Here is a 20,551-nt window from a genome sequence, read left to right as displayed (position 1 = left end):
AAGCCTCGGATTGTGGGGCTGTTATTGTGGCGATAAACAATAATCTGCAGCTCACCCAGCCAACAGAAGAAGACTAATGAAGACGTTTCCAACTGACATCATAAATTCATAAAGATAATGATGGGGATTCTCGCGCAGTAAACGGAGTACCTTTCTGGAGACACTTGATTCATGTTGTCGTCTTTTCAAAATCACCCCAGTGTGAAACGGGTCGGATCCGTGGACAACGTACATCTGGCATCTGATTAAGTTAAAAAACGAAATCCGATTTTATTTTTATGTTGAGTGTTTTAAGAGTAAAAACAGAACGGACTTCAGACAGCTCACAGTGAAGCCGGGCCTGCTAGGAAAGAAAGCTCTGATGGACAAATTTACAAGCTGCCATAAATCCTTCTTTTTTCTTTTCTCCAATCCTTGGCCTACCAGCATCCCTGTCTGCGGATGCAGTTTGTTAGCCTCGTATAAGTTTTATATGGGCAGAGGAGAGGAATGGTCTGTCTGTTGCTGACTTGAGTTACGGGCTGCCGTAAACACACTTGAGAAAGGCAATAAATAGACTGAATCAGGATGGCAGCTTCAGTAATGTATTAACAAGAGTCCCTGGGCGGCTGCGGAGAGGCTGTTGTGGGTAAATTTGTCCAAAAGCTACTGCTTTTGGACGAGCTCTGCTTTTAACTATGACATGTCCTCATGGAGATGGAAAACTGAGAGAACATTTGGTTGTGTGGCGTTTTGTACTAATATGTGCAGATGGGCAGTTTGACAATGGAAAGCATTGGGGGCAGCAGAGAATTGGGTTTAGTTAAAAACGGTTACATCCAAACACGCTGAGTTTTAGATCGGTTTCTGAAGCAGCATGTTGCACTCTTGCGTCTTTTAAGAGGACAAATCACATCATTTTACTGAAGAAAATCAACAGACAGGAAGTTGTTCAGAATAAACTTCCATCCACAACCCTAGACCACAAAGGCCAGAGCGTAGAAACAGATTCCACATGAGACTGCTGGAGCTTTTTTGTGTTTTTGAAGGGGGCAGATGCAGCATTCAAAGCTTTACAACAACTGCAAAAAAGACCAGATTTGATATCTTAGAGGCTCTTGATGGAACTATCTGATCTTAAATTAACTAATGAAACTTTAGAATAAAATGATGACTCAGAATCTCATGTTGAGGATTTTTGTAGTTTCTGTTAGGGACGCACTCTGATGAAAATTGTGTGTTTAACATGTTCTTGTAGCATTCTTCTGATCACGAAGTACATGTATGAAGAAAATTCATTACAAATTTGCATTTCTGTTTTTTTTTTCTTATTCAAATCATTGGGAATCAGGAGCAGTTTGAAAAAGATTGCAGCAAGCTCTTAGCAACAGGGAGGGGAAGGGGGGCCGGAGTTGCCCTGCACCAACTGTCCCAACCGTAACTCAGGCAAATTTCTGATAAACCACTATAAAAGCTAAGTCCTAGAAAACATCACAGGTATTTGAATTTTGATTAAAAATGGCAGAATCATAATTAAAAGACCAACATGATCGCTTTTACAATAAATCAAAAGATGATCAAAGTGGGTGTTTACAGAAAAGTGGCTGTGTTCTGGAATAACTGTAAAGTTAGCCTGCAGGATCATCTCCTCGTGATGCCCTGTCTCACGGTCAAATGACCTCTATCACTGCGTGAATCTGAATTTTATGTAACGTCTTCTGTGCTTTTAGAGGAAATCTGGTGAAACTTTTGAAGCCGCTCAGTACGATTTGTCTAAAGATGAACCTTTTTGGAGTAGCCAGTAGTGAACCAACCTTGGTTTACCCCTTTTCATTTGTGTTAGAGGATGAAATTGCCAGTTTTAAGCTAACACTTCTAAACCACCGACTTCATAGGTGAGCAAAAAATAGTCGCAATGAAAAATACAATATGTCTGGGTCTGCCTCGTCCCTGAAACCTTTCAAACCATCTGACAGCAATTTCTAAGTGATGATACCTCCCTAAAAATCCACTGTATTCAGTTGTTTTGTTTAAAATCCTTGCTAATCGTAGATCTTGCATAGTGCAGAAACACCGACTATTCCGTTCACTTATCACTGAAATACTTTCTGAATTTAACTTAAAAGTCAAAAGCACTGAAAAAGAACAATCCAAAAGGCCAAACTGATGAAAAAGATGTGATAAATTCACTATTTGCATAGAAAATGACGGTAAACTGAGACAAATGAATGCAATCATTTCTATCTTTCCACTCTGCTTGTTGCAGCACCTTAGGGCATCTTTTTCCACAGACTGTGCCCCGACTTGGCATGTTCTTTGCCTTGAGACAAAAAATAATTTATTACAGCAAACAAGCTATTAATAAGAAATCAATAAGAGACTCCCAGGACAGTTTTATCCAGGAACCGTTGATGAATTTTCAGACAAAATATAGAAAAGAAGGGGTTTGATTAACATAATGGTAAGGTGTATAATCTGCCTTTAGTCTAAATGGTGAAGATGCTCTGTGCATACATGTGAGAATAGATGGAAAGCAGTGGAAAAAATACACTTGACTGTTTTTAATGAAGCAAAGCTGTTGTACATCAGATTTATTGTTCCACTTCCTCATTTTTTATGTACATTTTAAATGTTATAGACTCTAATACTGTTTCATACTTTGTCGTGCAGTATTATCTACTTGATACTTGAAAAGATTTAACACAGTAAAGATATTATTTGGGTTTTTGCCATTCCAAGCTTCTCATTAAGAGCTAGCATCTAAAAATATAGAAATTATTAATACAATTTGTCAAAATCCCTTTTCTTTATACACTTGACAATAGAAAAACTTGATACAAGATTTTTTAAAAACTCAAATTTCACTCAATTTTAAAGATGTTATTTTAAAGTTCAATAAATGTTGACAAGTTAGACTGGCATTCAATATAAATATTTTGGAAACAAAAAGAGATTTGCGTTCTAGATTTTACATTAATTCATTAAGATTTGCCAACTTGTACTGTTCTCACTTTGTTCACATTTTGTTCTAAAATGAGTCATTTCCACTCATTACACTGGTATTTCTGCTGCATTGATCAGTTACACTTTTACTTGCATGCAGCACTTTGTTCTATTCCATTCATGCATGCAATGGTTGACCTGAATTACAGAAATAAATATATATTTTGTTGTCTGATCAATAGAAATATAAATTATGTTTTATTCCCCCAAAGTATTTGCCTTTAAATGCCTTCAAAATATCTCACAAAGCAAAACTCATGAGCAGCAGGTTAAACGCACATATCATGGAAATAAAAGATGATGAATCAGATGTTGCAGCCTTTGTTTGTACTGCAGGGCATTGGGCTCCATGCAGCACCGTGTGTTGCTCTGGAGACAGACTCCCTGTTTTTCATCGCTGGCAGGAAGACTGTTCAGAGCCTTGGTACAGAAGGACACAATGAGGTGGCAGCTTCGCTTGGCTGACCAGGCAGAGCCAGAACAGGAAGAGAGATTACCTGCCAGAGGGGGACTGCGGCTCTGTGTGAACATGTGTGCATGAATGAATTAAACTGCTCGTGTTTGTGAGTGTGACATCATTTTACAATTAGGAGCTCATTCTTGTTTTTTTGCCACTATGGATCACTGTGTAGGATTCTCCGGAGAGAAAAACACAAAACTCTTTTTTAAAACTTGAGATTTCTGGCAAGAACTGTAAAAGGAGAGGATTTTACACCAAAGTTGCAAGTTGTATGTGCTTCAACACTGAAATGATTTTACCTCTTTTCTCCTAGCTCCTTTTTACCAGCATGGAAAAATCTTTCACATTTTCATCAGACACACTTTTATACCAACATCTGTTGCTGTATAACATATTTCAAGTTGGCAACCAGGGTTGGGCGATACTGGGAATTTGGTTATCGATCTGATACCAAGTAATTACAGGACTAGTATCACTGATATGGATGCTGATACTTTTTTCTTAAAATGTTTGATTATAGAATTATTTTTAAAAATACACAAATTGCAACAATCTGAAGTGAACATGCACCAAATATAGAACATGTATATTAGCAATGGCATAATACAACAAAAATAGTAAGAAGGAAACAGTAATGTGTGCAAAATGAAATAATAAAATAAAATAAAAATCTATTACAATGTAACAAAAAAGATATGTAACGACAAACATTTTTCTAAACAAAGGCAGTAATAAATTAACAAAGTCACAAGTAAAAAAAGGGTCTTATGAATGTTTCTTAAGCACACGTACATTATTTCTTGGCTTAAAATTGTGACATTTTCCAAAAAAGTGAAAAAGTGCCTTAAAGAAAAAGAAAAACTTATTTTATAAAAATACTAAATACTAGCTAATTTTTAAAAGTTCTCTTTGATTTTTTCTCCTGTTTTTGACGACTAGTATATTATTGTTTTGGCAAACCTTAAGAAATGCTCTTAATTTGATATTTAAGGATTTTAATTATCAGATTTTTCCCTTTTTTGGGTGCATATCTCAGTTATTTTAATTAAAAAAAATATTTTTCACTACTGGGATTTGAAAAAAGGCTAATTTGATAATTGATCATTTTAAAATGTCTGTTCAACCTGAGCTAATGGTACAGTGCATAATCCTAAAATCAGGGGCCAATAACCAAATCGTTGTGAGCCTCGAGGGCAGCAAGACTGGGAACAAAGAATAGCAGTACCTCACTCAATCAGATGTTAATTTATCTTCCATTCAAATAAAACTTCTAATTTTAGATGAAAATGTGATTAATTGAAACGTGAAACATTGATATTACACATGATCAAATCTCTATACCTCACAGATGGATTAAGAGTTTAATGAAGGGGCAAAGATGGAAGCCCCAGAATGGCTGATGGGGTGTAAAGATGGTGACGGATCCTAAAGCTGAAACAGCAGCTCAAGTGAGCGAAGTCGGACGACACTGACATGCAGAAACGATCCTTTTTAACTGACGTTTTTTGTGAAACAATCCCATGAGCTGGTGCTCATGAAAACGCCAGCTAACATATAAACCGGAGTGTGCAAACATATAGACAGAGGGTGAGACAGGCAGACAGTCGGGTGCGTATCTGGAGGGGAGACTGGTATTCTGAGAGGATTGAGAGACTCCATATTGTGAGCTAATGATCTCCCTGGGGCCCTGCGAGAGAAACGATGAAACCAGCCTGCATGACACTGTCGCACCCCCTCTGCCACGCTGCCACCTTCATCTCCGTCTTTTCTCCTTTTCTGCTATTCACTCTACATTTTCCACCAAAGCTCGCATTTTCTCTACCATGGAGAAATGCATGGATTCAACTTTGTTTGTACTGTCTCCCACACACATTCAACTGTCACAGTAAGGAGCAGAGTTAACTGAACTGATGGGGCTGATTTAGAGTAAGAGGCATGCGCTGGCCTCGCTTCCCAAAATTGAAACTCTATGACATCTATTCTCATTTAGCTCAGTCTGGACAAAAATGCCAGAAACGTCTGCAGGAGGTGTTTAAAAGATGTTTGAGCAAAGGCAGGAGATAACATCGTACTTCAGGCTGTGCAGACATAATGGGAAAAAGATCTTTTTAAATCAATTGTCTGCAGTTTTACAAAAGCAGGCACAATGAGTGCATTCGCCAGTTGTGTTGAAGGAAAAGCACAATCTTTTCCTGCAATCTGAGTCACAATTCTGTGCCAAGCTGTCACTGCTTCAGTCAGTTACGGTAGGAGGAGAGTCAAAGCACAAAAGTGTGCTGGTTTGATGTTGACTGGAGGCAGAATTCAGCTGTGACTGCATCACTGGGACATTTTACCTGCCAGAAAGAGGAGATGTGGAATACAATAACTGTTTGTAAAAAAAACAACAAAAAACTGTATTTTATTTTAAGTTTTTTCTTGCAACTTGAGTCACTTATCACTTTTTAATGCCAATATCTTTTTAAACAGATTTTACCTAAATGTTAGTTTCATCTTATACATTTAGGCGTCTCTTATTCTGAAAATTTTAAATGGCTTGTCAACATAGAAGCTGCAGATTCCAAGATGGCAGCAGCTTTTGTAAATGAATAGACTTCTTGTTACCCCTCTTGTTGCTTAGACTAAGCATTCACAGTGGTTCATGAGGAGGGGCCTAAGCTACGTTCACACTGAGGGCGATTCTTGCGGTAGGCGCCCCTTTCCATGTTAAATCAACGTACAGGTGAGATCAGATGTCCTGCACTGGGTTATGACCGCCGGGCATGGGGTGCTGGTGGTGTAGCAATGCGGCACTGATGCAACCCGATGTTTCCAAAGTTCGAGTATCCGAACTTTGGCGAGGCATCGGCATCACGTTAACCAGTCAGGAACTCACCTTTGACCAGCGGGTGGAGACCAAAGCCAACATTGAGGAGAAACCTGATCGTTCTCCTCCTGAACTTAATTTTTCTTACTTGCACCAAAACAATAATAAATTATATATTAATAATCATATCATCAAATTATATACGGTAATAATATATTTTTTTCCCTCTCTGGACTAATGTGGGACAGCATGTCAAGAAACTGGGTCACAGAGAGACAGACAGATGCAGTAGATGTTGAACATAACTATACTGGAAGAGTCTCTGAATGATCTCATGAACCCAGACATGGAGACATGTATCCAACGCGTATGTGGAGCTCTTCATAATAAATAAGAACTCTCTACATCATTGTTTCTCCCATGCATTGACTTTGTATGAGATATACAGATATATGGTCAATGATTCAATTTTGTGATGAGGCTAAAAGCTCCTGACTCCTCCCACAGGCATCAGGTTTATGAAGACATTTTTAGACTAGGGTCAAAACAGAGGCGGTGGACGGGAAACTTCTGTGCAAATCATGTCCAGTGCATAAGCAGACCCACCAGGAAACGGGAAGTGATGTGCAGAAAAGATTGTGCTTGTCCTAAATTCACACTATCACATTTTGTAGGCCTCTGGAAAGGACACTTTAAATAATCTTTAACTGAGGAATCTATATTCTTTTTTCAGTCAGTTTTGATAATCATCTAAGCTTAAAAAAGGAAAATTTTGTTTTTTTCCAATAGTTTCACTTCAGTTAAAATTTGATGAAAGGAAAAGTGTCTTTGTGACTGATTGTTCCATTCTTTTTAATATTTAGCCTTTTCTGAAGTGCTTTTAGTCTTGAATTCCTCTCATTATCTTCAAATACTTTAAACTGGTTCACTTTGGATCCTCGGCAGGGCTGCTCTCCTGTTATCTGCTGCTGCTGGATCTGGTCTTCCTTTTCACGTCTGCCCTCCTCCTGTGTCGAAAACAAATCATCTTTTTCCGTTGATGTTACCTTATTTTTTATTTCTACTTAGCTTTTTGCAAGACAGTTTGAAGTGGGAAATGGTAGTCTTCACTTCTTTCCTTCTTCTCAATCAAATAAACAAAAGAATATCTTTCTTTTAATCACTGTTCCATCTTATGAAGAAATTAAGCAAAGTCAGATATGAGCAAAACTTATTTTCTATTTATTTATATTTCCCTGGGACTCATTGGTCTGAATTCCATGATTATGTCCACCTTCTAAATGCAGCTGTGTAAGTGTGAGCTTGAGTGACAAAAGACGGTACACCTGGACTAGTTTTTTGGGAGGGAAATTGTCCTCCGACTCACTGTGGCATTTTCTGATAATGGTTTGATGTCCTGAGTCATTCTCTCCCTCTCATCATCACAGCGAAGCACGGGAAAAGTGCCATTACAGCACTTGCCATTATAAATCTAAGAGGAAAAATAAAATTGATTGAAAGCCCAGGGGATTGTGAATCACTTGCCTCAGCAGCTTCATTTCCACACTTGCAGGTGCCAGCATGATGTTCCATTTATACAAGAAAATAGCAGCATTTCTGACTATCTCGAGAAAGCCATTGTGAGTTGTTGGAATGGTGAGTTGGTTTGCATCTAAAAAGCAAATTGCCCAATTTGCCAAATCAAATCTGAGAGGAGTTTGAGGAGTTGAAATGGTTTGTTTTCAACCAAAAATCATATAGTGTGAATGGATAGTCTGTAATTTAAAGAACCTAAAACAACTTCTCCTTAAAAATAAAATAAAAATCCTACCAAATCCTTTGAGAAAAAAAACAAACTTTACTTGAATATTTTTTGTTTATTGGTTTTGAAACTTCTAATTATATTTAAAGTCACAGAAAAACAGAACTGAACCCTGATACAACCCTATAACACTGTTAACTTTAAGGCTGCCTGAAAGTCTAAAAAATAATGTTGTGCCTAAGATTTACCAATACATTACCACTATTTCACTTATGGTTTGATACATTTTGTAGCTTAAAATGAAACAAAAACCGAATCACTGGAAAAAACTGCCAAAATAAGGGTATTCTTTTTATGTCCTCAGGAAAAAATTATGACTCAGACGTTTGAATAATATCTCCATAACTATTAAAGAATGTCTTTTTTTTTTTTTTTTACAAAGGACAAAGGTTAGGAAGACATTTTCTTTGATCATTCTGGAAAGAAAAACAATCTGTCAATATAAAGGATATAACCAACACAGGAAACTTCCCCTCTGCTGATGCTGCCCTAATTAGTAATTTTGTCAGTGTTCTACAAATGCAATTCTTTAGTGATGGATGATGCATATTATCTTCTTTCTGGAAAACATGCAACAAAATCAATATCACATTTTTAAATTCTGCACATTTAAGGGCTAAGTGGAGATTTAAGGTGTGTTGGAATCCAAATTTAAAAAGTTTAAAGCGTTATGTTTTTTTTGTAACTTTTGACTGTGGTTGCAAGTATACTTGTGCATTTGTTGATTAGAAGTTGGATTTAATTTATGACAAAATGTAATTTAGTTATCTGTTTAAAAAAATGCACCTTATGAGACAGAAAACATAGGCGGAATATGAATTCTTGCCCTGCCCCTACGGCTTCTCCCTAACCCTACAGTTAGCTCTCCAAAGGGAGTTATAAAAATCAAGACTGTCTGAATTCCTTCACTACTCACTGTAGAGTGGGCTCGCCATTTTGTGGTGCTGTCCAAATCTACAATTCCAAAATTTCATCAAAATAAGCTCTTTAAGATCCATCTCTGCATTGTTCCCCCACTTTATTCCATTTTTCTTGGTCCTGCTTCCCTGGGCTTGGCTTTTCTATTTTTGATGTCTTTAGCAGACATCCTCATAGTATTCTAGACTGCTGTTTTAATAGGTTTAAATATTTTCCACACATACTTTTATTTCAGTTGTTAGTGTTAAGCTTGGTGGTTTGGATTGCAAGCATAAAAAATCTTTGTCCTATACTGAGACTTTTATACTTTTGTTTTTACTGCGGCTTTTGTACAGTAACCTATTTTGCTTTTCTGGTTTCTATGTGTCATTTATTCACCATGTGGGTTTTCTCCAGTCATGTCGTTTTCCATAACAAAAAAAACAGGCATTTATTAACTTTTGTTTTTATACATTTTTTTTGTTACTCACAAAGAGAAATAACTCCTTGGTTATAACCCATATTTCCATTTAAACTGCTGAAACAGTTGCAGGTAATCTCCCCCTTCTGAGTTAAATGGACTTGTGATGTGTGCTTTTTGTCTAATTAAAGCTCTTATTGTGCAAATCCACATTAAAAGACCCAAGCTGCACTATCTGCCTCAGCCGGTTTATTCAGTTGTTGTCACATCTCACTTTGTTGTGCTGTACATGAAAGTGCTGCCACTGCTCAAACACCAGGGATACTAACTTTCTTTGTTCGCTTTTCCATCCTTTTTTTTTGTCTCTTGCCTTTTGGAGGCTGTTTTGTCTGCTGTTTTTCTCTCTCCTTACTTTATTTCCTGTTTTTTTCCCCCCTGCCTTTTAAATCTTCCTGTAGCAATCTTTATGCCTCGCATGCTTTCACACTCCATTTTCCATGCTGGCTCTTGGTATCCCCACTGTGGAGAACTCTGTGGAAACAGTGTGCTAATATTGCCTGCTTATACCCACTGGGTGGGATAATGGCAGCCATCACTCACTGATGCAGCACAGAAACTGACATTTTGCTGTCCTTGTGCTGACAAACGGCACAAAAATCTGGCTGTTGTGTGTTTCTGTCTTTTGTCTCTTGTTTTTCTCTCTGAATGTCTTGCCTTTTCACTGGTTCCCTTTTGTCATTCGTCATTTTGTTATCCATATAAGGCCCCCGAAATGACGCCGCTCCAAAGAAAAGAAAAAAGAAAAAAAAGGAGCCATATTTGATTCTAAAAGCTTTACAGATGATCCTTTTCCTCTTGCATAAATTATTCAGTCAAGAAAAAGAGGTCACATTAGGAGTGCGCATTTGGCCGCTATCACATGTCAGTTAAACTGCAAGGAAATCTCACGGCAGTGACGGAACTGAGGGGATAAATGGCAGATATTTGAGCAACGTATTCAAAGTGAACGAAAAATGAAGGACAGATGTCAGATTTGTCCAGTTGCCTTGGTGATAACGTCTTAATAAAACAAAAAGACGTTGCACTGATCGGTGAGGAGTCATTTTTTGTGTTTCTGCATTACTGTAAAAAAACATGTTTTTTTCATTTTCATTAGTTTTCTGATTGTTCTTCCATTTGACTACATGCAGCAAATTCAAGTTTAAGGATTTAATAAACCACTACTCAGTTTTTTGCTTTTATTCTTTTGCACGCATCGGGCCTTGGTAATGGGCAAATTATTAGACTGTTGAGGTAGCAAGTGAAAAAATTAATCTTTTGGTAGAGGTGAAAGTGCAAATAAGTAGCTATTGCACTTCTGATTCACAGCAGCAGAAAACAAGCTGTTTCTCGACCTGCTGTTTTTTATTTTCATAAAAAGGCAATTAATGGAGAAGTGGAAGGACAACAGTCGGTAAACTACAGGGCCTGCCTGCAGTCTCTGCCTCTTGCTCTTCCCTCGAATTGGCGCGAGCCAGAAATGTGTTCCTTTTACTCAATTAGAAACGCAAAGGTGTCTGGCACGTCTGTTCACCTCACACAAGAATAAACTGCAGAGGCTAATTTGTGTAAATGCTTTGACAGGAGATGGAGCCCAAAGGCGAGCCCAGCAACACAGCAGAAGGACCAGGCTGTTCAGTCACCGGCACGCAGAACCAGACAGGAGGCTGGTGGAGGATGATCGTTTGAAGCTGCACCATATGGTAATCAGGAAAACGATGGAGAAAAGTGACTCCAAAGTTTTTATGTGCAAAGTTCTCCCCTTTATAGAATATATTGTACTGAACTCTGGTGTCATGGATTCTTCCATTAGGCCTCCTAAACCTTAAACAGTCCTGACAAGTTTTACATCTAACATTTCTAAGCTTATTAAAAGGATTTTTCTTATTTTTTCGTTTATGTTGATGTCTATTGCTACATTTAATACAACTTTGTTTTTTCTAAAGCTACTATATGAGTTAAGGTCATTCTAGTGATTATTAATGAGGGAAAAGTCAGGATAGCACAGGAATTATAATTAGAAAATGGGTTTATTTTACCCGAAACCTCAAATGGAAATGATTAAATACATTTAAAAACCACTTAAATGGGACCGACAAACTAGAGCATTGATGAAAAATGACCTGAACAAAGACGGCTAAACTACAACAACACTTCAAATAAACCAAAGTACCGGTACTGCCCCCCCCCCCCCCAAACAAAATCACATGTAATGGCCTGATCGACCAATTTCAACATTTAAGTCAGCTGTACCCTTTGCTTTTGACTTCCTAAAGAAACAGAAGGAAAAAAAAATGGCAGAAAGTAACCTAATATTGTGTGAACTTGTTTTTGAAACTGTTTTATTTCGAGCAATCGAAAAAAAAATCAATAAATCAAACATAATTTAGGACATTTTGTCATAAATTGATTGAAATGAGGAAAAAAAAGAAGATAAAGAAATGCACATGAAGTGCAAACCATATCAATTCAATGGAATGCAAGATCACAACAACAATTTAAAGAAATATTTAAAAAGGTTTACATATTAAAAAATCATAACAAAATTCCAAAACCAGACACAATCCCCCAAAAAAATCAAAAACAATTCTAAAAAAAAAAAAGTTTTGTTTTTGGGTTGTATGATATGTTAACATGATTTGCACTTCGGTGCCACCATAGTTGATTAATGTTTGTTAGACATAAGGTCATTTAGATAAGAGCAGTTCCATGATATTAGTTTCGAATGGAAGAATCCATGACACCAACTTTGAAAAGAAGGATTTCACTAAGTTTAGCGAAGCTAATAAAATGAATGAAAAAGTTGGCAGGTACAAACATGCATACACGTACACACAAACCTGAGCGCACATACAAACATACACATGTAACACACAAATTTCATAGCCAAATGAGGAAAAAAAAACTTTGTAACCAAATTAAAATAGTTTAAAGTGTTCAAATTGTATTTTCTAGCTTTATTTGAGTCATTTCTAACTTGCTGCAATTGGAGACTTGGGAAATTTAGCCAAAATATTGATCAGTTCACACACAGGCCTTCTCTTCTTCTGCCATGTAAGCACACAACAAAGCTTGAGCGTCTAAATTGTGTTCTCTGCATTATTCATTTTTGCAAAACATGTAATGCACTTCTGCATAATACATGTCTTTGTTGACAGCTTTCTCTCCCATTTAAGTGAGAGTTTTTTTTAAATGCACACAAAAAACAACAAAATACCTAATAAAACAGTAATCACTTGACAGCCTCCTTGAAATTATTTTTTACTTATAGTGAAGCATAGGCTTTTTTCATTTAGCCAACCAATCTGAGTGGATTATCAGCCCTGTCTAATCACTGTCTCCACGGTAACCAAAACAGCTACCTATACACCTGTAACGAACTGAGAGGAGGGCAGATAATAAAGGCAGACTACAATCACCTCTATTCATTGAATAATAATGTCCTGTAATGTGCGACCTGCGGCACTTGGGTGGATGCTGTAGAACGCTGCATTTTCTAAGCAATCAGTTGAACAAGATTGTAAATTTTTAACGACTGTTGGACCTTTTTGTATCACGATTTCTATGCACACCTGTACAAATACAGACAAATGTGTATTCTCAGTCAGTTGAGTGGGAAAGAGTTTGTGATACACGTGTTGACCTGGAGTCTCCAGAGGATGCTGGTGGATGCTGTGGTTCAGTAATCTGAAGCCTCACAATTCCCTGGTATTAGAGAGGCAGCACTCTCAACAGCAGGGTCAAGGCAACTGAGAAAACAGCTCTTCTTCCTTCAAATGTGACAGATTGTGACATGACTGTACAGGATTTGGAAAAATGCTCACTTTAACCCATATGTTAGTGGATTTCTGTTTCTCTTAAAAACACAAGAAATACATTTTTTTAAAGGAAATTGGGAAAATACTATTTAGATTTTTTAAATTTCAGCTTAAACGCAGTGTTTAGATTCTTTCGATAAAAGTAACTCCAACTATTTACGCAACCTTCAAAATTCCAGTGTATTCTGAAGCCAAAAAAAGGAGCCTTACTCTGATATGCAACCCTGCAGTAGTAAAGTTCAAACGCAATTAACATAAATCTGCTGATGCAGAGAAAAAGCGAGTTTGCACCGATATGCAACACATTACTAACGGAACAACACAAAAAGCCGCTTTTCTCCGTGACCGAATTAGCTGAATCATGTTGATGGTTGAAGAAATATCGTATGACAAAGAGGGTATGTTATTTAGGTGTTGCTGGCGACATCTTCAGTGTTAAAGGGTTAAAAATTATATAATTGTGAGACATTTTCATTGAATTATGTCAACATTTGGGTTAGCAAGGTGAAGGAGATAGTCCTAGTCAAAGTGGATCTACATATTTTAAAGTACAGTGTTTTTCAAAGGACAAGTTGCAAAGCTTGCCTGGGGGGGCAACTTACATGTGACTTTTTAAAAATTATAAATAAATACAAACCATTAGTGGGCACTCTAGGTGTGCATATCTGTTTACTACTGACAGCAACGCAGAAGTAAAAGCACCGCTCAGTGTTACGCCAGACTCGGCAGAATTGTTCAAAAGCGACACAGAGGATGAAGAATTCAACAATTTTAGTGATTTGAAGTAAGATAAAGTTGACTTATTAGCAGAATAATTGTTCATTTTTTGTGCCATTATAGTAGATACCTCCTATGTATTATGAAGCTAAATAATCATCAATGTGTTATGGTAGTGAAGCGTATATTCAGTCTATTGTTGTTATGTAATTTCTTTTAATATGACTCATCTTTCCAGATAAAATGTTCTCGTTCCCATATTTTTTTCCCAAAAGTGCGACTTCTATAGGATTTTTTTCCTCTTTAGTATGCAATTTTTTTTCTCCTGCGACTTCGGCTCTGTTGTGACTTGTAGTCTGAAAACTACTGTAGTCACAGTTTGAGCTTTAGTTAAGATATGTTGAACTTTACAGAGGGCCATATTTTATTAATATGACTTCCATGTAATTGATTATGAAATAATGAAATATTCAGTTGCTCTCTGAACGTAATCAAAGACAACGTCTTTGGGAAGTGCTGGAAAAAGCTCCACTTACAGGATGTGCTAACAACGTCTCAGGGTCTAACACTACAACAGACACCTCTCAGATTCTCGCAGCGACAATGCCTTGATAATTTGAATGTAGCAGCTAAGTTTGTGGCATAAAATTCTTGCCTTGAACTCTGTAAAAGAAAAAGCTTGATTTTTATTATCAGACCTTCTTTTTTTCCTCAAGGCTTTCATGCTTTTCAATACCATTTCTAAGCAGAACGCTTATCTATTAACCTTCCTGTTAGCCTTCGTTACGACGCCTTATGTTGAAGGGTCAGTTTTGACCCACACATTTTCTTTGCTATAAAATATACTTGAGCCAAAATTCATCATTCCACATTTTTTCAATTTTTGGTGTATTAGTAATCAGAAATTCAATATAAATAAATACTATAACTGCACTATTATATAAGGGAATTTATTTTGACTGTAATTTGTTAAAAAAAAGTTTTCATCGTAGCCCAACGGTCATCTCGTTGGGCTGCCTTATCCAAGAATTTATTATTTTTAATGCTCGTTTTTCAGAATACCCCTCAAATAAAATTTTAGAAAAATTATTAAAATGTTCCTAAAAAGAAATCACATTAATACATAATAGGGGGTTACCTTACTATCACTAAGAGACATACCAACACACCAATAATAATTTTGTTGACTTTAGTCATTTCTCAATGTCATTACCTACAGCAACATTCATGGTGTTTGGGTCAGTTTTGACCCATGAACATTTTAATACAATAATATTCAGATTTTATCATTCTAAAAGTTAACACTTCATAAATATATGATTACAAATGTGGTTTTCAAAGTGAGACAGTTTAACAGCTTGAAGTGAACATCTGTATCTCAAATTTTTCATTGACTGAATTGAATTAAAAAAAAAATGGTGGTGAATTAGGACACAGGGTTGAATTTTTAATAGCTTCTTTAAGTTGTATTGAATCACCAAACATGATAAGCTGACTTTGAACATTTGGATCTTACATTTTCAGAAACTATTGCTGCACTAATACACATATAGGGAGAAAATAGCGCAAGTTCAATCTTACAACGTAATTACAGATACATAGAAGCAGCCACTATATACATCCGTCTCTGCATTTCCCTTCATGCTAATAAAGAAATAATATTTGTCTTACATGTATTCCTGCTTGTCCTCATGACCCCCCGCCCAGGGTCTTTTCTGCTGAAAACATGTTAGAAATATTTAACGCTAAACACCAACTGTTCCCAGGACCAACCCTGAATACCAACACGACCACAAATGCTGCAATTAACAGATCCAAGATGTCAGGTATGCAGTGAGGCAGACTTTAAGACTTTGGCTTCAGGAAAAGCAGATGGGGTTTGAGCAAAGATGATGTTTCAGGTTCACAAAAGAAGGCAAAATAGTTTTTTTTTCTCCAAATTTCTTTTATCTTTAAACATCTGCTTTAAACACATTAGTTTAATTAATATGTTCTTGTTTAGATGTAGCTTCAACTGTCTTTTTTTAAAGCTGGAAAACAACTCTTTGTGCAACTAAGTAAACATAAATAAGAGCAGAACCATTTGTAATACTTTGATTAAAAGCTATTTACTCCAGATCTGGTGAAATATTTAAGTTTTATACTGTATGTAAAATTGAGTCAAAAATCCAATCTGAAGGTGTAAAGTTTCAAGGTTGAGTAAACAGATCTCTTGTTTTAATCATGAAAATGTGTTTTTTTCCTCTAGACAAACTTTTGTTGTAAAATGAGAATCTTTGCTAGATACACAGCATGAAAGTGCCCACCTAAAAAGAAAATGAGCACAGTACAAGTTAAAATTCTACACTTAAAGATCCACTCTGGTGAAAATAGTATTTTCGGTGTTTTTAACATTCTTGTAGCATTTTTCTCAGGCTGGTCGACATATTTAAAGAAAACTAGGTGGAGTTTGAGTACTTCTTTATTCTAGTAGTGGTGTATCAGGGGCAGATGACAAAATGCCGTTTGATAAGGATCCTATTTTCCATGTAGTAAAAAAGCTGAGCAAGCCACAAGCTCCTAGTTCTGCTCGCTTCTGATGCAACCACTTATAGATGACTACATCCATGTGCGTCTTCGTTTTCTTTGTCTGAGCTGGTATCTGGCTCTAAACTGTATGGTTGGGTAGCTCCAATATTGCTCACCATTTTTGTTGCATTGCTAACTTTAAGTAGGGGATGGACTTGCTCTCTGCCAACAACTTAGTGGCAAATTCTGCAGAAAACTTGATTTGATTTTGGCTAGAAATCGCAAAAGAGCACTCAGAACAATTTTAAAATAGAAAGAAAATGCTCAAAGTGGGTCTTTAATAGTCCTTTTCTGTAGGTCTATTACCTATGAAAAATTCTAACCCTCTGTAGTGTTTTTGTGTTTTCATCATACTGCCCTTTTTTCCCATTACAACACCATCAGTACAGTGGAGCACAGTCTGCCCCGGTGGGGATTTGCTGTCAGTGTTTGCCCAGTCGGGTTGGTGTGACATTGACCTGAGGGTGACAGTAAAGCTCCATTCTCTGGAGGGCGAGGTGTTGTCAGAGCTGCTGAGAGCTCCAAAGTTGACATCAGGGTGTGAGACACCTAAGAGTAAATGAATTTATTTGAGCCTGAAAAAAAAAAAAAAAACCTAAACAACCCTCCATGACACAATGGCCTATAATCTAATGAAGATTTACCTCCTTCTGCTGTTTGACAAGCACATACATATGTGTTAGCTAATACATACTTAATCATGTGGACAGTCATAATTCATAGGGCAGCACTTAGGCTAGAGATCTATTATCTTTATGTCCATCATGTGGATCTGTGTGATTATTGCTGCTGTGGTCCAGTGGGCATGTTTAAGTGGGAGCTACATGTGAGAGCAAGCTTTCCCTTCCAATGTCAGCTGGTCTCACAGCAGCCTCAATAATGCATGAAGATCAATACGTTGCGGCTTCATGAGAGAGGCCTGCAACTCTCCGCCCATATCAAGTATTCTTGCCAACTGCTCTACAGTTTAAAAAGATCTATGACTTTGGATTTATCCGGCCTCTGGGGGAGGGAAGACTACGGTTTGGATACCAGAACTGCTATTGTTTGGAGTGAAAACAAAGCTAGCTGTGTTGTGTTTGGAGTCTCTGTGACATTTGCAGATCTGTGGCCATGTTTGAAAATGGCTGTCAGGAAGGTTACAAGTGAACACGGCGGAAAGTTTGTAGGCATCTGGTTTTTTGCAATGATTATAGACGTTTTGATACACTTGATACACTTTTATCAGACAAAAACACATTTTTGTCGTGTTTAAACTCTCAACGTTCAAACTTTCATAGAAAAATAAGTCCCTTAATATAGAAAAGATCTGCTGACAAGTGAAGATTTATGTATATTTGGCAAACTGAATACATACAGGGGACATGGCATAGAGATTGCTTGATTAAACCAACAGCCAATTGGGATGCAGACAAGAAAAAAAAAAAGAATCAAAATTGTACTAAACGAAAATCTGCGAGATCGGGAAAGCTGAACCGTTACAGTGAGGGACCACTGTAATCACGAAATGATAACACAAGCTGTTATAACCTTTTTTTTTAATAGTTTCCATCAGAGCGCAGTGATGCCACTGTGCTACATTCATTCACATTTGCTTGCCAGCCAATTTACATCACACCTAAACCACTTGGTCCCTCCTGCAGGGGGGTTTGGCCACACAGAAGGGCAGACCTGTTGACATATATTCCTCGATTGGCTGTCACGTGACAATAATGCGCCATTGCTTTGCATTGAGTCTTTTCTGTCTTGCCAAGTGAAGAACAAGGTCCAAACAAGTCAGCATCCCAAAAGGGGACACAGTGTTTTGCAATCAACTGCAAAAATTATGACAACAAAATAATCCGATTGAGAGTTGTCACCTTTCACACTTTAGTTAATTGATTTTTAATCCTCCTGGACCAGTTTGCATTGTTAACCCTACCTGAAACAACTGTAAAATATGTGTATAGAGGTGTCCAGAAAGAAGTAAGCCTAGGCTTGAAACCAGAGCTCTAGATAGATGGATGAGTTGTACAGTCACTATTTTGGCATGTGCAGCTATATCTTTGTAATGCAGGGATTACATCATCGAGCTGCAACCAGTCAAGGTTCATAAAAACAAAACCAAATAATCGTCAGAACAAATGATGTGGCTCTTAATAATAAATATGCAGTATGACTCAGTAGAGTGATAAAGAAAAGAAAATATCCAATAAGGTGACAAAAATACGAGAGATTAACAATAAAACCAAAAGGAATGAGAAAACTGATTGGCCATTACAAACTGACCGTCATTTAAAGCCAACCAGCCACTGACTGCTCTCCTTACTGCCTAATGGTCCACACTCTAATAGCTGTTTGTCTTGTTTCACAGTAATTGGTGAGCAACGGACTCAATGTGAGCCTTCTCCTGCTGAGATTCTTTTCCTGGCCTTCTCTGACTCTTTCCTTTGTATGCGCCAGTTTCTTCTTTAATGATATCATTACAGCAGCTTTCCCACACACTGGACAATGGTTTCCGCGTCTAACGGGAGCTGGATGCAAATGAGCCGAACCTGGAACATGATGAGGGGGAGGAAGAGGATACATAGCATTAAAAAAATTAATCACAGAGGAATGTATTGAGATTTCTTTGAAGTGACTTACATTTTGTCTTCTTATTTTTCTTTTGTTTCTTGTTTTCGAAGCCACCACAGAAAGCAACTGGATTCTTGTGTTTTTTTTCTTGAACGGGATGTAAGTACGTCATTTGAGTACACCAACGTGGTGACACAATAGCCCGAGGAAGAAACATCAACATGTATCTTTCAGTTGCAACCACTGATAGATTTTTATCATGTAGCGTTAATATGGCAAAGCCTGGAAAACAATGAAATCCTTTCCTGTAGACACACCCACTGCAGTGAGACAGAGAGCCTCGTTTGAATCCCTTTCCAGCCCAGATGAATTGCTCCTGGCATGTTAGTTTTGTTAGTTTGCTTTCTAAAAACTCCCTACCCTTTATTTTTTTTAATTATCTGGAAAGCAAGAAGAAAGGAGAGGCTAGAGCTGAATGCTGACAGGGACATAACCTTTCATGGCTTGTTTACTGGCACGCTTCCTGCTACTATGCCGTTCTCTCTCAATAGAGCCATAAAAAACAAATGGGGGCTTTTAGAGAAATTGCTTGTACACCGAAGATTAATAACAGCTGCACCGGTTCACCCAAGAAAGTCTCCAGAGGCAAGAATGATATTGCAAGTTTAAAAGTGCCAGATCCCTAAATTGAAATGAGTCAGGACTAAGGCGGCTCTAAAAGTGAAAGTCTAGGCTTTGGTCCACCTGCCAGCCGTGGAGCGTCGTTAAGTATTTACTTCTGCCTGAGTACAGTGATGAGGGTGCGATCGATTCTCCTTTTTAAAAAGGACTGGCATGAGAGCTGTGGCAGAAGCACTAAAAAAAGGTAATTCTCTGTGAGATTAAGTCATTTTCTCACTGTAGTAGCTCATTAGTTTAAATAGAACATTTTCAACAGAAGAAAAATGAAGCAGGTAACAAACAGACAATGAGTTGGAACAGGAAAAAATAAAAACTCGCAAACCGTTAAAACACTTTTAAAATTCCATGACTTTAAAAAAGTAATCTGGACATTTCTTTTTCTTCTGGATCAATGCTTTATTAAATCTTTGGCATTTAGTCCACAAAAATAACAAGAAACAAGGATAGGATGTTTTTTCAAAAACTGAATTTATTTTAGATGCTACTTTAAAAAAAAGCTGTGTTCTTTGCTTTCTTCTCGTAAAAAACAAAACTCTTTTTAGATTGACCCCAACTGAGTATGTAAATTGCATTTTATGTATTCAAAATCCCTTACAACCCATTGTAGATGAAAGTTTTTTGTTTGCAACCGTTAGATACCTGGATAAATGTAAATATGGAGCTGTGCAGTTAATTCAGAATGTATACATTAATATAATGATAAAAATAATTTTGTTGTCGAATTAGTTAAAAATGTATTTTTTATGGACGGATATCTTCCGCTCATCTTCGTGTCAGAATATCATCTTTGGATATAATATTACTC

General features: G+C 37.1%; 1 long non-coding RNA gene across 1 annotated transcript in view; it reads left to right on the top strand.

Moving 5' to 3' along the window:
• The window catches only part of LOC110017556, a 56,620-nt gene extending 45,515 nt beyond the window's left edge, over positions 1 to 11,105 (top strand). Inside the window, exon 3 of the long non-coding RNA XR_002292978.1 lies at positions 10,991 to 11,105. This is a non-coding gene — a long non-coding RNA (uncharacterized LOC110017556). The remainder of the gene's footprint in view (positions 1 to 10,990) is intronic.
• The last annotated feature ends 9,446 nt before the right edge of the window (positions 11,106 to 20,551 follow it).

The sequence above is a fragment of the Oryzias latipes genome, chromosome 22, assembly GCF_002234675.1.
Source record: "Oryzias latipes chromosome 22, ASM223467v1".
NCBI lineage: Eukaryota > Metazoa > Chordata > Actinopteri > Beloniformes > Adrianichthyidae > Oryzias > Oryzias latipes.
Note: the sequence above shows the minus strand (reverse complement) of the source record. Positions and strands in the feature narration are given on the sequence as shown.